Genomic DNA, 14,040 nt, shown 5'->3' on the forward strand with positions numbered 1-14,040 from the left:
ACTCATTCGAAAGTGTTTGCTCTCCACTTGACTCTTGTGGTCCCACAACTCTCAAGGGTGAAGGCTGGCAAGGCAGTGCCATGGGCTGTGTGTGGTGTGCTGAGCAGTTGGGCCGAGATTGGAAAGTTAAGGGTCACACAATCCATCTGACGGACGCTATCAGGCTGTTCATCTCACCAGCTGTTGTCCTTGGGTGTTCATTTTTCACACCCCACAAAACAAGTCTAAAACCTGGTTTTTTTGGTTCCAAAAGAATCACTTTACACATATTGGCTACTTAAAAACTTCATAAGCCACACAAAAATATTTTCTACCTTTTCTTTCTCCCCACCTTCCTTCCTTTCTTCATTTTCTCTTCCTTTTCCCTTTATTATTTATTTACTTCTGTTTGTTTGTTTGTTTGTTTGTTTGTTTGTTTGTTTGTTTTGAGACAGGGTTTCTCTGTAATAGAGAAATCTTGGCTGTTCTGAAATTCACTTTGTCCAGGTTGATCTCAAACTCACAGAGATCCGCCTGTCTCTGCCTCCTGAGTGCTGGGATTAAAGGCGTGCAGCATCGCTGCCTGGCTTATTTTTATTTTTTATTTTACTTGAGATAGGCATTACTGTATAGCTAAGGCTGGCCTAGCATCAACTCTGTAGCCCATGCTGGCTTCAAACTCCAGGCGAATTTTGCCTCAGCCTCTCAAGTGCTAGACAGTTAAAATACAAACAAAACAAAAAACAAAAAAAAACCCACAATCTTAAATTCTCAAAAATGTGTACAGTCACTGGATTTATCTTATAACTTGTCACTGAAACGATCTTAAAATACTTTAATGCGGCCGGGCGGTGGTGGCGCACGCCTTTAATCCCAGCACTCGGGAGGCAGAGGCAGGCGGATCTCTGTGAGTTCGAGGCCAGCCTGGACTACCAAGTGAATTCCAGGAAAGGTGCAAAGCTACACAGAGAAACCCTGTCTTGAAAAACCAAAAAAAAAAAAAAAAAAAAAAAAACTTTAATGCTCATCTCTCCAAACAAAGGCATCCCACAGAACCATTGTTCACCCACAAGCAGGGAATGAATAACACTCAGCAGTCTCGATTTGTCTTTTGTGTCTAGGGCCCCGGTCCAGAATCATGTGTCTCGTGCAGTGTGGTTGTCCTGTCTATTGGTGTCCATCAGTCTGGAACATTCTTCAGTCTTTCCTGACATTTTTGAAGAGAGCAAGCGGTTTCTTTGAAGAGGGTTTGAGGTCTTCTGTTTGGATCACAGGTTCTGCATCTCACAATGCAGCAGCCACACACTGGGTCCCCTCGTTGTACCCTACGGGTACACAATGACACATGTGACTTCAGTGGTCCTCTACTGAAGTTGTTGGGTTTGGTTTGGTTTGGTTTTTCTAGACAGGGCTTCTCTGTGTAGCCCTGGCTGTCCAGGAACTCACTCTGTATATCAGGCTGGCCTCGAACTCACAGAGATCCACCTGCCTCTGCCTCCCGAGTGCTGGGATTAAAAGCATGTGCCACTCTTGCCTGGCTTTTTAAAAAATCTTTTTACAGGGTCTCATGTGTAGATCAGGCTAACCTCAAACCCACCGAGAGCTGCCTGTTTATGCGTGAGTTTATTCTGAGGGCTGAGATTGCAGTGTGTGCCACTGTCATGGGCTCAGATCTTAATTTCATCATCTGAGTAAGGCAAGGCCACTTCCGCTTTTCTGCACTATCACGCGGTTCCTTTACTTTCTAAAAAGGAGCAAATACCCCGTGCTTGGTGCCGATTGCCACAGCGCAGACCTGCCGTGGCCATCTGCTGCTGCCCTGATCTGACTGTCCCAGGTGCGGCCCCTTCAAACCGGCCTCTGTGTCTGTTCAACAAGCCCCCACCATGCGGTAAGTACTTCCTTACCTTCTTACACAAAATATCCCAGGCTTACACTCTCCTCCCTCCCTGGTCCTGAAATCAGTCATCTCTCCAGAGGGCCCTGGCTCCCTTCAGTGGGGTATCATATTCAGAAGCCAAGATCGGGATGTGCTGGTGGCCATCTCAGAGCCCTCTCAGAGGAGTTTTGAACGTATATGGGCATCTGAAGCGGCAGCCTCTGTGGATGTCTGTCTGTCTGAATGGATGCCGAGGGTTTTGGCTCTGGTAGATCTAGTCCCGGGAGAAGACCAAGGGGCTTATTCTTGCCCCTTCCCCAGTGTTCTCATTGGTTTCATTGGTCTGTTGGTTTGAGCAAGTTCCTAATGGTTGCAATGGCCCCAAAACCAAGATGCCTCTCATGCCTACAGTTCCAAGAGGAGACCCCTTTCCTTCCCATGGACCCCAGTTTTCATGCTGGCTACCTCCACCCATGCAGAGACCCATTTAGTCTCCGAGACCCCTCTTTTGAGCAACAGGTACCCTCTCTTTCACCATGGATCCTTGTTCAAGAATGAAAGGGGGCAGGTGATGTGACACACACCTTTAATCCCAGCACTCAAGTTCAAGGCCAGCCTGGTCTACATAGTGAGTTCCAGGACAGTCAGAGCTACATAGTGAGACCCTATCTCGAAAGAAAGGAGGGAGGGAGGGAAGGAGGGAGGGAGCTGAGTGAAAGTGGAGGGAGGGGGAGAAGAGCACTTGACCATTAGGCAAGCTGGCTTTAGCTAGGGCCATCAGTCCCCCAGTAACCACACCAGCTTACTATATAGAGTAGAACAGACATTTACAACTTGAACAAATGTGTGCTCCATTTACTCCATCAAAGAGACACAGGATTCAAGTTTTAAAACTCCCTTAATCCTAGCACTTGGGAGGCAGAGGCAGGCAGATCTCTGTGAGTTCGAGGCCAGCCTGGTCTACAGAGCGAGTTCCAGGACAGTCGGGGCTCTTACACAGAGAAACCCTGTTTGGAAAAACCAAAACCAAATCAAGCAAACAAAGCAAACAAACAAACCCCCCAGGGAGGCCCCTTCACCATTTTCGACTGCTGGGCCACCCCATACTTTGAGTGAGACCAGCTGGACTGGTGGCGGTAATTTGGGGGACTCGTACTGACTCAGAGAGGGTGTTCACCTGAAGTTTCTTCATTTTCCTGAGCCAACTCCACCCTCTGTTAACAGCACCTTCCCAAATTGAATCATCAAACCCTGCCCTACCCTGGTGGCATCTAAGTCCATAACCATTGTGACATTTCATCGGAGAAACAGCCTCAAGGGCAGGATTGCTACAGTAACGACGGTGATGATGATGGTGATGATGGTCATGGTGATGATGGTCATGGTGATGATGACAGCTGGCATGTACTGAACACTTGCTGTATACAAAACCCCACAACATATTTTCTCCAAACTAGCTGTGTGGTCTTGGAGGAGTCACTGTGTTTCCTACAGTTGCTGTGACAATATCTTGATGACTAATGACTGATGTCAGCTCCCAGTTCTGACAGCCAGACACCCAAGATCAGTATCACCGGGATAAAACTAAGGTGTGCTAGCCCACACTCCTTCAGAAGGCTCAGAAGAACCCCATCCACCCCCTTCCAGCTCCTGCTGGTGCCAAGTGTTCCATGGCTTGTGTCTACACAATCTCTGCCAACATCTGCACCTGTCCCCTCCGATGTGTGCATGAAGTCTCTCCTCATACTCTCTTACGAGGACATTTGTGACATTTCTGTCACCTCAACAGAATACCTCAGATGATTCCTTTATAGAGAAAGAGTTGAGCTGGAGAGACAACTCAGTGGTTAAGAGCACTGGCTGCTCCTGCAGCGGATCCAGACTCAGTTCCCAGCACCCACATCAGCTCACAACATCTATAACTCCAGTTCTAAAGGATCTGATGCCCTCTTCTGGCTTCCAAGGGCACCAGGCATGAGCATGGTGTAATACAGACATGCAGGCAAAACACCCATACACATAAAATAAAAATAAATAAATCTAAAAAGAAGATAAAAGGTTTCTTTTAGCCCACAGTTTTGGATGTCTTTACTCATGAGACCAGGCTGACTTTGAACTCACATAGATCTGCCTGCCTCTGCCTCCCAAGTGCTGGTATTAAAGGCATGTGCCACCATCGCCCTGTGCAATTTTAATTTTTTTAAAAATAAATTAATGTGACCAGGCAGTGGTGGTGCACACCTTTAATCCCAGCACTCGGGAGGCAGAGGCAGTCTGATTTCTGAATTTGAGGCCAGCCTGGTCTACAGAGCAAGTTCCAGGACTGGCACCAAAACTACACAGAGAAACCCTGTCTTGAAAACAACAACAACAAAAATTAATTACTCTTTTTTTGTTTTGTTTCGTTTTGTTTTTGTCAGAGCTGAGGACCGAACCCAGGGCCTTGCACTTGCTAGGCAAGCACTCTACCACTGAGTGCCCAACCCCAATCATTTTTTTTTTTTATTAAACTTATTTATCTGTAGAGAGTTTGGTTCATGCTTCCATGCATGTGTGGAGGCCAGAGGACAACTTACAGGAGTCAGGTTTCGTCCTCCATCCTGTGGGTCCTTATGAGATCTCACTTTACCAGCCATCCCCCTAACTCCTAGTGTTAACTGTACACTTGACACACTCGAGAGCCACCAGGAAGAGTCTCAACAAGAGATCGTCTAGCTCAGGCTGGCCTGTGGGAGTGTCTGTGGGGATTACCTTAATTACATTAATTGGGAAGACATGCCCACCGTGGGTGGCACCATTCCCTGGGTCTGGGTCCGGGACTGTAGTGGGAAGGACAGCTGAAAAGTAAGCATGCATTCATCTCTTTCTGCTCTTGGCTGTGGATGCCATGTGAGTAGTTGTTCTAGTTCCGGCCACCTTTGACGTCTCTGCTGTGGTGGGCTGTGACCAGGAAATGTGAGCTAAAATAAGCTCTGTCTCCCCTAAGTTGTTTTATTGTCAGGGTTATTTTTTTTTTTTTTCACAGTAGCGGAAATAAAACTCAGACCCCATGGCAGGAATTGCAAGGCAGAACCAATGGCTGACTGCATGGCTAGGAAGGGAAAGAGAGCAAGGGTCCAGGGGCCCAACATCCCTTTCTATGGCTTGCCCCCAGTGACCAGAAGACCAGCCCTAGGCTCCCCCTACGGGCCACACCTTAAAGGTTTTGTCAGTTGTGAACAGTGCCTTCGGCTGTGGACCCAAATTGGGTTTGAGACACAATCTTGATATGAGCCATCAGTTCTAGGCCCCGTTGGTCTGGAATGTGCAATCCTCCTGCCTCAGCCTTCTGAGTGCCGGGAGCATAGGCATGGATCACTGTGCCTGACAACATGGGCCTGTGGAGGGACAGTCCATATCCAAACTGTAGCAGCTGGCCTAACTGGATACTCCAGATAATCAATCTCCTGCCTCAAGATCCCCGGGGGAACTTGTGATGCTTAATGTCAACTTGATGGGATTAGAATCACCATGGAAACGAACCTCTGGGCCTGTCGGGGAGGGTGTCTCTAGACTGGGTTAACTGACCTTCCTGGACTGTGGGTAGCAACATTGCCTGGACTGGGGTCCCAGGCTGAATAAACAGAAGCCAAGCTGAGCATAGCATCCGTCTCTCTGACTGTGGGTGCCATAAATTCCCTGCTCTAATACACTGCACCCAAACTGTGGGCAAAGGACACCCCTCCTCAGGCTGCGTTTGTGAGGTGCCTCGTCATCCCCATGAGGAAAGCAACGTAGACCTCTCTCTTAGCAACGGGGCAGCATTTAGAGGTCTCGAGGGTTTGGAGCCGACAGTCAACCCATCACAGTTCTCTGCCTCAGCCTTGGTCGTCTCATCTGTCACACGAGGAGTCACAGTGGTGGCCTCAACGCAGGGCTGATGTGAGGTTTCACGGGTCCGCGCGGATCTGGCCATCGGCACACTGGCAGGAAAAGCTGCCATGAACGGCACAGTTACTGTCCACTGATTTCCTGAGTTGTTTCCTCCCAGACTGGCTACTGTAGGGGAAAAGATCCCGGGGATCTCGCCCCTCCTGTTGCCAGGTTTTCAGCAGGATTAAGTGTACCAAACGAGCCTTGTTGAGCCAACTCCCCTTAGCGTTGAGAGGCCGCGTGCCAACTGCCTTTCTGTTCCACAGGGCTGTCTGCCACCTCTCTCTGAGGAATGCCGAGGTGACGCCAGCCAACAGGCCTGCTTGCTGCTATCCTGGGAAGCGAGGCGACACATGGCAGCCAAATATTTGCAAGTTTTTTCAGCTCCTGGAGGAAAATAGCATTTTGGTCATTTAAACAGCAGAGTGGTGTGTGTGTGTGTGTGTGTGTGTGTGTGTGTGTGTGTGTGTGTGTGTGTGTGTATGTCAAACCCACAGATCTACCTGACTCTGCCTCCCAAGTGCTGGGATTAAAGGTGTACATTATGATCTCTGTATTTTTATTTTATGTGTATGAGTGTTTGCCTGCATGTGTGTCTGTGTGCTGTATGTGTGTCACTTGTCTGGTGTACCATGGCAGTGTCCCCCAGGGTCATACACATAATTATGGGGTGTCCTTCTGGTGGACAGCCTAAGATCCAAGAGCCTGCCCTGTAACCTCTGTCACTTTGAAGAGGAACTTGTCAACAATGGCAGATGCCCGGTGACCCTCTCCTGACCTGTGTCCTGTTTATTCTGACCAAGAGACTCTGTCGCTCAGCTCCACTGTGGTGGGGCATGAGCTCCACTTAGCGGGCCAGGCAGGGGCAGGGAGACATGGCAGCCAGACTCGGGAGGAAACTGAAGCAAGCTCTCCTTAGAGACCCCAGAAGCCAGGCATGGTGGCGCACATCTGTGATCCCAGCACTTAGGAATCGGAGACAGAGGATAGTCACAAGTTCAAGGCTAGCCCAGGTGACAATTAAAAAAAAAAAAAAAAAAGACCTACTGGGTGGTGGTGGCGCATGCCTTTGATCCCAGCACTCAGGAGGCAGAGCCAGGAGGATCTCTGTGAGTTCGAGGCCAGCCTGGTCTACAGATCACAACCCAGGACAGGCACTAAAACTACACGGAGAAACCCCGTCTTGAGAAACCACACACACAAACAAGACCCCAGAGGAAAGTGGGGGTGGGGTGACTCCAGGGCAATGCAAACGCCATTCTGGATGTGCATGCTGAACCAGAGGGTGGGAAAGAGAGAGACAGGGACAGAAACACAGTGACCTGGAAGTCAGTGTCCTCACTGCAGCGAGGGTAGCACCAGGTTTCTCCAAGGATTTCTAAGTGGTGGTGTGGAACAAGCAAGCATTCACAAGGCTGCGATTGTGCATATCTGTGCGGTCCAGGCAGTACCTGACCCGGGTCGGTGGGAGGAGCCAATGCGGTTGGGTCTCCATGACCCTTTGGGAGGAGGCCACCCTTGAGAAGCTGGGGAAGGCAGATAGCTGGAACCCATCTCAGGGTGACTGAATCCTGATCCTGGCATGGGGAAGTCACCACGACACCAAGACTATAACAAATAAGCTCTCTCTCGCGCGCGTGCGCGGCTCCCCTGACGGTGGAATGGTGTCAGTCAAGGATTTTGTGAATGCGCTTGAGGCCATGAAGCTGCAGCCTTCGGAATGGTTGAAAGGTGGAGCTTACATAGAAGCATTTGACTACCCCCTCCCCGGCCCCCCGTCATTAAAAATAAAATAATCACACCTTGAGTAATGCTGTTCTACAAAACTCTGTCCATGAGAATGCTTCCTGGTGACTGAAGAATGACTTAAGCAGGAAATGTATGTTTTTGGTTTTCTAAAACAGGGTTTCTCTGTGTAGCCCTGGCTGTCCTGGAACTCACTCTGTAGACCAGGCTGGCCTCGAACTCACAGAGATCCCCCTGCCTCTGCCTCTCGAGTGCTGGGATTAAAGGTGTGCGCCACCACCGCCCAGCTTTGTATTTTTTAATCTTATATAAAAAAAAAAAGGGTCTCAAAACCAGGTGTGACTTAGACTCGCCATCCCAGAAGGCTGAGACAGGAGGATTGCCATGAGTTTAAGACCCCAGTGAGCTATACAGTGAGTTCCAGGCCATTCTGAGCTAGAGTGAGACCTTATCTCAAATCGTCATCATCATCATCAGCTGGGTAGAAGTGAGTCAGTAGGTAGAATGCTTATTAGACAAGCATAAGAACCCACATTCAGATCCCCAGGGCCTACATAAAACCTGGGTATGGTGTCACACATCTGTAACCCCAACAGGTGGGTCCTGGGGTTCTCTTGCCCGACAGTCTTTTCAAAATGGTGAGCTCCAGGTTCAGTGAGAGATCTTATCTCAGACAACATAAACTGGACAGTGAAAGACACATACATATGTGTTTCTGTCCTCCATATACACACGCATGGGAGAGAGGACCTGTAGAAACAAGTGTACACACATGCATATATCACACCTACACAGATGCACATAGTACCGTACATATATCACACACATATTTCATACATACACAGATGCAAATATTACACATACGGATGCATACAGCACACCTACATATACCACACAAACATGTATTTATCACATGAATATATCACGCATACACATACCACACTTGTGCATATACACACAGAGATACATATACCATATACATGCATAGATCACACAGATGCATACAGCATATGTATATACGCCACACACATACATATACCATACACATACAGACATGGACTAAATAAAATAAAATCTTTTTTAAAAAAAGGACCTACGCTATGTGGTCAGGTTTGTGGGTGAGTTTACTGTATTTGATATCATCGTCAGGAACTGAATTCTCATTCTGCTCTGAGAAAGGCTGTGCTGGGTGGGTCCCTGCTGGTCACATGACAGCTACAGCAGTACTGTGGGTCTCCTGCCATGGGATGACACCCAGTGTCACCATCTCCCCAAGCAGATGTCCCCACGGGCCACTGAAGGGAACTGTGCCTAAAGCCCATATCTATCCCCGTCATTCACGGGGGTGGAGGTGTGCCGTAGCTGGTGTGGAGAACCGTTTTATCTACAGTTGATGCGCGGCGAACTACAGCTCAGCGCTAAGGGACTCTTGGGAGTCCGTAGCGCCTCCTCTCCCCGAAACAAGCTGGCCTCTGAAGATAATCCGGGCAGCAAAATCTGCTCCTGCCATTCCATCCCACGAGTGTGTTCCAGCAGACGGAAGCAGGTAGGGGCTGCCTGAGGGGGCGCTGAATGAACGGAAGGTTCCAGAATGGAATTCCACATGTAGCCTCTTGTCCGCACGAGGCAGGCCTGTCAGAATAAGTTTTGATGGCTTACCTGATGCTGGGGCGTTTTGGCCACGTGTTGGAAGAAGGCCACCAAGGGCGGGATGCCCCCTACGTGGGGAGGGATGTGTGTGCCAGGGCTGTGACGTGCAGCTGGCCCATGTGTGTTGGGGTGAGAACCGTCCTTCCTTCCTGCCAGTTTCTGCAGGCATTTGGAGAGAGATCAAGGGGTCACTGGGGACAATCGCTAAAAGTGAAGTTCCATGATAGCAGGACAGCGGCCTCCGGAGGAAAGTCTCTCCTGATGCCCAGAACTGAAGTGCCAATAATGGGGAGAGAGGCTGCAGGGCATGGAAACGAGGTATTGTTTCTTCAAATTTTCCTGTAAATTTGAAGCTATTCTAAAATGAAAAGGTTGTTTATTTTTGGTTTTTCGAGACAGGGTTTCTCTGTGTGGCCCTGGCTGTCCTGGGAACTCACTCTGTAGACCAGGCTTTCCTCGAACCCACAGAGATCTGCCTGCCTCTGCCTCCTGAGTGCTGAGATTAAAGGTGTGTGCCACCAGTTCCTGGCTGTTTAGACATTTTTTTTTTGTCCCCAGACAGGGTTTCTCTGTGTAGTTTTGGTGCCTATCCTGGAACTCAATCTGTAGACCAGGCTGACCTCAAACTCACAGAGATCCACCTGGCTCTGCCTCCTGAGTGCCACCACCGCCCGGCTTAAACATATTTTTTTAAAATTATGTGTATTTGCATGTGTCTCTGTGTGTTTGCACACATGACTGCAGTGACTTTGGAGGCCAGAAGAGGGCACTGGATTCCCCTGGAACTGGAGTGACATTGTCAGTCACTTGATGGTGCTAGGAACCAAACTCCAGTCCTCTACAAAAGTAGTATGCGCTTAACTGCTGAGCCATCTCTCCAGCCCTTAAACATTATTTAAGATAAAACTAAGCCAGGCATGGTGTTGCACACTTTTAATCCCATTGCTTAGGAGGCAGAGACAGGCAAATTTCTATGAGTTCGAGGCCAGCCTGGTCTACACAGTGAGTTCCAGGACAGCCAGGGCTACATAGTGAGACCCTGCCTCACATCCTGCCCCAATGTAAATAAATAAATAAGAACAAGCTGGGTGTAGTAGCACCTGGGTCCCAGTTACTTGTGAAGTTGAGACAAGGAGGAGGATCGCTTGAGAACAGACTAGGCGACACCAAGACCTCAGATTTCAAAATAAACCCATCAGCCTGGGAAGGAAGCTACCTTCAAGGCCCCAGCTCAGTTCCCACGACCACAAGAAAAAACCAAACAGAAAGCCAATGTGCAGGTTCCACCCATATCAGTAATATGCATAAATTGATACTTCTTTGTTTTGTTTTGTTTTGAGACATGTTTCCCTATGTAGCTTTGAGCCTTTCCTGGAACTCACTCTGTAGTCCAGGCTGGCCTCGAACTCACAGAGATCCGCCTGCCTCTGCCTCCCGAGTGCTGGGATTAAAGGCGTGCGCCTTTAATCACCTGGCTAAATTGACACTTCTTTTGGAGGCTGGGGTCTCTAACCCCGCCTCCCCATCCCCCTCTTTCTGACAGGGTCTCAGTGTGCAACCCAGGACAGCCTGTAATTCCCTGTGTAGTCCAAGCTGACCTCAAAATCACAATCCTCCTGCCTCAGCCTCCAGAGCTGGGCCAGCCAGCATTGTAGGTATGTGCTGCTGCTCCTGGCCTGGCATCAGGCTTTGGAAAAGTTCCCCGGCTGCTGCTGTCCTAAGCTCCTGTACCTCACATGGCGATGCAGCCGAGGCCCGGGACCAATCAGTGTTCTATTTCTCAGCAGCAACAGCAACATTACCCAGACTCCAGTGCCCACAGCGGAACCGAAACCGCAGACCCAGAGAAATGCAGATGAAAGCCATCGTGAGGGGCCGGAGAAATGGCTCAGCGGTTAAGAGCACTGGCTGCTCTTCCAGAGGTCCTGAGTTCAAGTCCCAGCAACCACATGGTGGCTCACAACCATCTGTAATGAGATCTGGTGCCCTCTTCTAGCCTGCAGGCAGAACACTGCATACATAATAAATAAATAAATAAAATATTAGAAAAAAAGAAAGGAAGCCGTCGTGAATCTTGCCCCCAGCGCTATTCACTGTTTTCAGGGAACAGTGCGTCCAGTATCATCTTCTCCCCTGAATACTTATTTCGAGTTTGCTTGCCACAAAGCTGTGCTCTTAGAGGCAGCCTGTGGGTTGATTTTCCTCCTCTGTCTTCAGGGAGGGTCATCAGCTCAGCCCAATGGAGAGAGGCCGGAGCAGGTCATCCTGAGATGCCAAGAAAACCAAGGGCTGGTAAACACGCTGTGGTGCCTGCCAGCTAGCTAAGTGAGGGCAGCGCCTGGCCTCTGGGCTGATGGAGAGTCCCCTCCATGCCCGTGCCCACCTCCCCATTCCTGCCTCCTTCCATGCCAAGACACCCAAAGGTGCAAGTCCACTGTCTCTCCGCCCTGCTTCCTTGCCAGGCTTCCCACGTGAGTCCTCTGGACCACTGTCACTGGCCTGTCATTAAGTATTATATGTTGCTGACTTCCTTATAAAGTCAATCTGGTTCACATATGCAGGTGTGTGTGTGTGTGTGTATGTGTGTATACATGCCACAGCGTGTGTGTGGAGGCAGAGGACATCTCTCAGGAGTTGATTCTGGACTTTGCGTCTTGTTTGGGGCGGGGCCTCTCTTGTTTCAGCTGCTGAAAGGTAGACTTCATGTCATCTGGTCTATGAGCAAGAACTACTTTCTTGCCATACAAGTGCTGTGATTACAGATGTGTGATACCACATCTGCCCGCCTGCCTTCTTCCTCCCTCCCTCCCTCCCTCCCTCCCTCCCTCCCTCCCTCCCTCCCTCCCTCCATTCCTGTTCTAGGGGGTCTGATCTCAGGTCATTAGGCTTGTGTGGCCAAGTACAACCACTGATCCCTCTCCCCAGCCCTGTTTTATTTATTTATTTATTTATTTATTTATTTATTTATTTTAGACTTATTTTATAGCCCAGGCTGGCCTCGAACCCATACACTGCCATACCCAGCTTTGGCACGTTTGGGTGCTTACTATGCAGCAGGCATTGAGGCTACACTAGGGAGGGAACATCATGATAGGAAGTACCTGGGCTCTGGCCCCGTGTCCACCGAGCTGGGTTCGAATCCCAGCTTCACACCTCTCCGCTGCGGTTCCTCAGGCAAGAAAGAAGACTTGTGTGAGGCCCCACTGGAGCTAAAATGGATGTGATCAAATATCGCTCAAGAGTTCCAGGTGCAACAGAGCCTTACAGGATGCTAACGAGCCACAGGTGACCGCCATGTAACCACGCAGCTGAATCGGGAACTGTGGGGGCCGTGAAGTCGCATCGGCCGGTAAAAGAGGCCCAGGTAAAAGCTGTGTGTGAGGCACATGCCTGTAGCCCCAGAACTTGGGAGGCGGAGGCAGGAGGATTCCCCTGTGTGAGGCCAGTATTAGCTACATACTGAGTTCTAGCTCCAGTTAACACAGCAAGACCCTGTTTCAAAGGAGGAGAAAGAGGAGATCCAGAAGTCGCACCTCAGGATCAGGGTACACTGGTTAGTCATGACCTGAAGCCCCTCTAGTGTGTGTTTATCTGGCAATTGTACTTTTGGAGAAACTGAGGCCCAGAAAGGGGAGCAGGCTTGCCCAAGACAAATCAAGACTCAAAGCCGGGTCCCTCTGGATTTAACTCATGCATGTCTGAGGTTCTCAGCACACTCAGGGAGTTCTGCCAACAGACAGGCCTTGGACTCCTTACCATGGCTGAGCGGCCCTTTCTGGCTTGATCACAGCAGGGTGGGGGTGGGGAGTGGGGTGGGGTGGGGGTGCTGCCTCCCCTTCATTGGAGATACAGCATGGGAGATGGCCGGGGTGTAGGACATCCATGAGGATCTTCAAGTCTGGAGCAGGCATTCCCCCAGTGAATATCTCAAAACTGAAGGAAAGCAGAAGTACGCTCACTTTGTCCTGGTGGGATGACCTAGACCTCTGACCCCACGCCCTCTGACCCCATACCCTCCAGTTAAACCTCCCTTTAGTCTCTTACAAGGTTGCTCCTAGGAGGCCCCAGGGTCAGAGGGTGAGGTGACCAGCCCAGCATCGCCACACTTACCACGCTGCCTGGTCGTAGAGGCCCAACAACAGTGTGTGTCCTTCATGGGGAACAGAGAAACAAAGGGATGGAGGATGAGGGGGATGAAAAATGAAAGAAAAAAGAATGAATGATGGGATATTTTTACACTATGTTGGGGGTGCTGGGGATTGAACTCAGAACTTTGAGCATGCTGAGCACACACAATCTCCGAGTTCTCCAGCCCTGCCTTTTCTTTCTTCCTTCCTTCCTTCCTTCCTTCCTTCCTTCCTTCCTTCCTTCCTTCCTTCCTTCCTTCCTTCCTTCCTTCCTTCCTTTTTTTTTGGGGGGGGGGTTCGAGACAGGGTTTCTCCGTGTAGTTTTGGTGCCTGTCCTGGATCTCGCTCTGTAGACCAGGCTGGCCTCGAACTCACATAGATCCGCCTGGCTCTGCCTCCCAAGTGCTGGGATTAAAGGCGTGCACCACCACTGCCCGGCATGGTAGCTTCTTTATTAACCAATGGTAGCAGCACATAGTCACAGCCCGGCGTTGCCTTTTCTTTTGAATGGAATAGTTCACGCATAAATACGTGCAATCAGGCGAGTTACAGTTATTAAAACCCTTATACCCCCCCCCCCCCCCGCTCATCTAAGGCAACAGTAGAAATTTACCAATGACTTGTAATGACGGAGACCAGCGGTTCTTGGCTTCTGCTGCCTATGGGACACCCTGGGAGCTTTGAAAATCATTGATTTCTTTTTTTTTTTTTTTTTGACTCTGGGGCAGCTCCCGGGCTGATGCTGAT

The 14,040-nt window shown here is 49.7% G+C and overlaps 2 long non-coding RNA genes across 2 annotated transcripts; one reads left to right on the forward strand and one right to left on the reverse strand.

The window, feature by feature from the left end:
• Positions 1 to 4,858: 4,858 nt before the first annotated feature.
• On the reverse strand, positions 4,859 to 13,278 carry LOC143270334 (uncharacterized). The gene is made up of 2 exons (XR_013047475.1): positions 12,268 to 13,278; positions 4,859 to 6,157 (listed from the first exon to the last, which is right to left on the reverse strand). It is a non-coding gene; the product is annotated as an uncharacterized LOC143270334 (long non-coding RNA).
• Positions 8,954 to 11,088, forward strand: LOC143270335 (uncharacterized). The gene is made up of 3 exons (XR_013047476.1): positions 8,954 to 9,062; positions 9,323 to 9,484; positions 10,951 to 11,088. It is a non-coding gene; the product is annotated as an uncharacterized LOC143270335 (long non-coding RNA).
• Positions 13,279 to 14,040: the final 762 nt, after the last annotated feature.

The sequence above is a fragment of the Peromyscus maniculatus genome, chromosome 23 (assembly GCF_049852395.1).
Source record: "Peromyscus maniculatus bairdii isolate BWxNUB_F1_BW_parent chromosome 23, HU_Pman_BW_mat_3.1, whole genome shotgun sequence".
Taxonomy (NCBI): domain Eukaryota; kingdom Metazoa; phylum Chordata; class Mammalia; order Rodentia; family Cricetidae; genus Peromyscus; species Peromyscus maniculatus.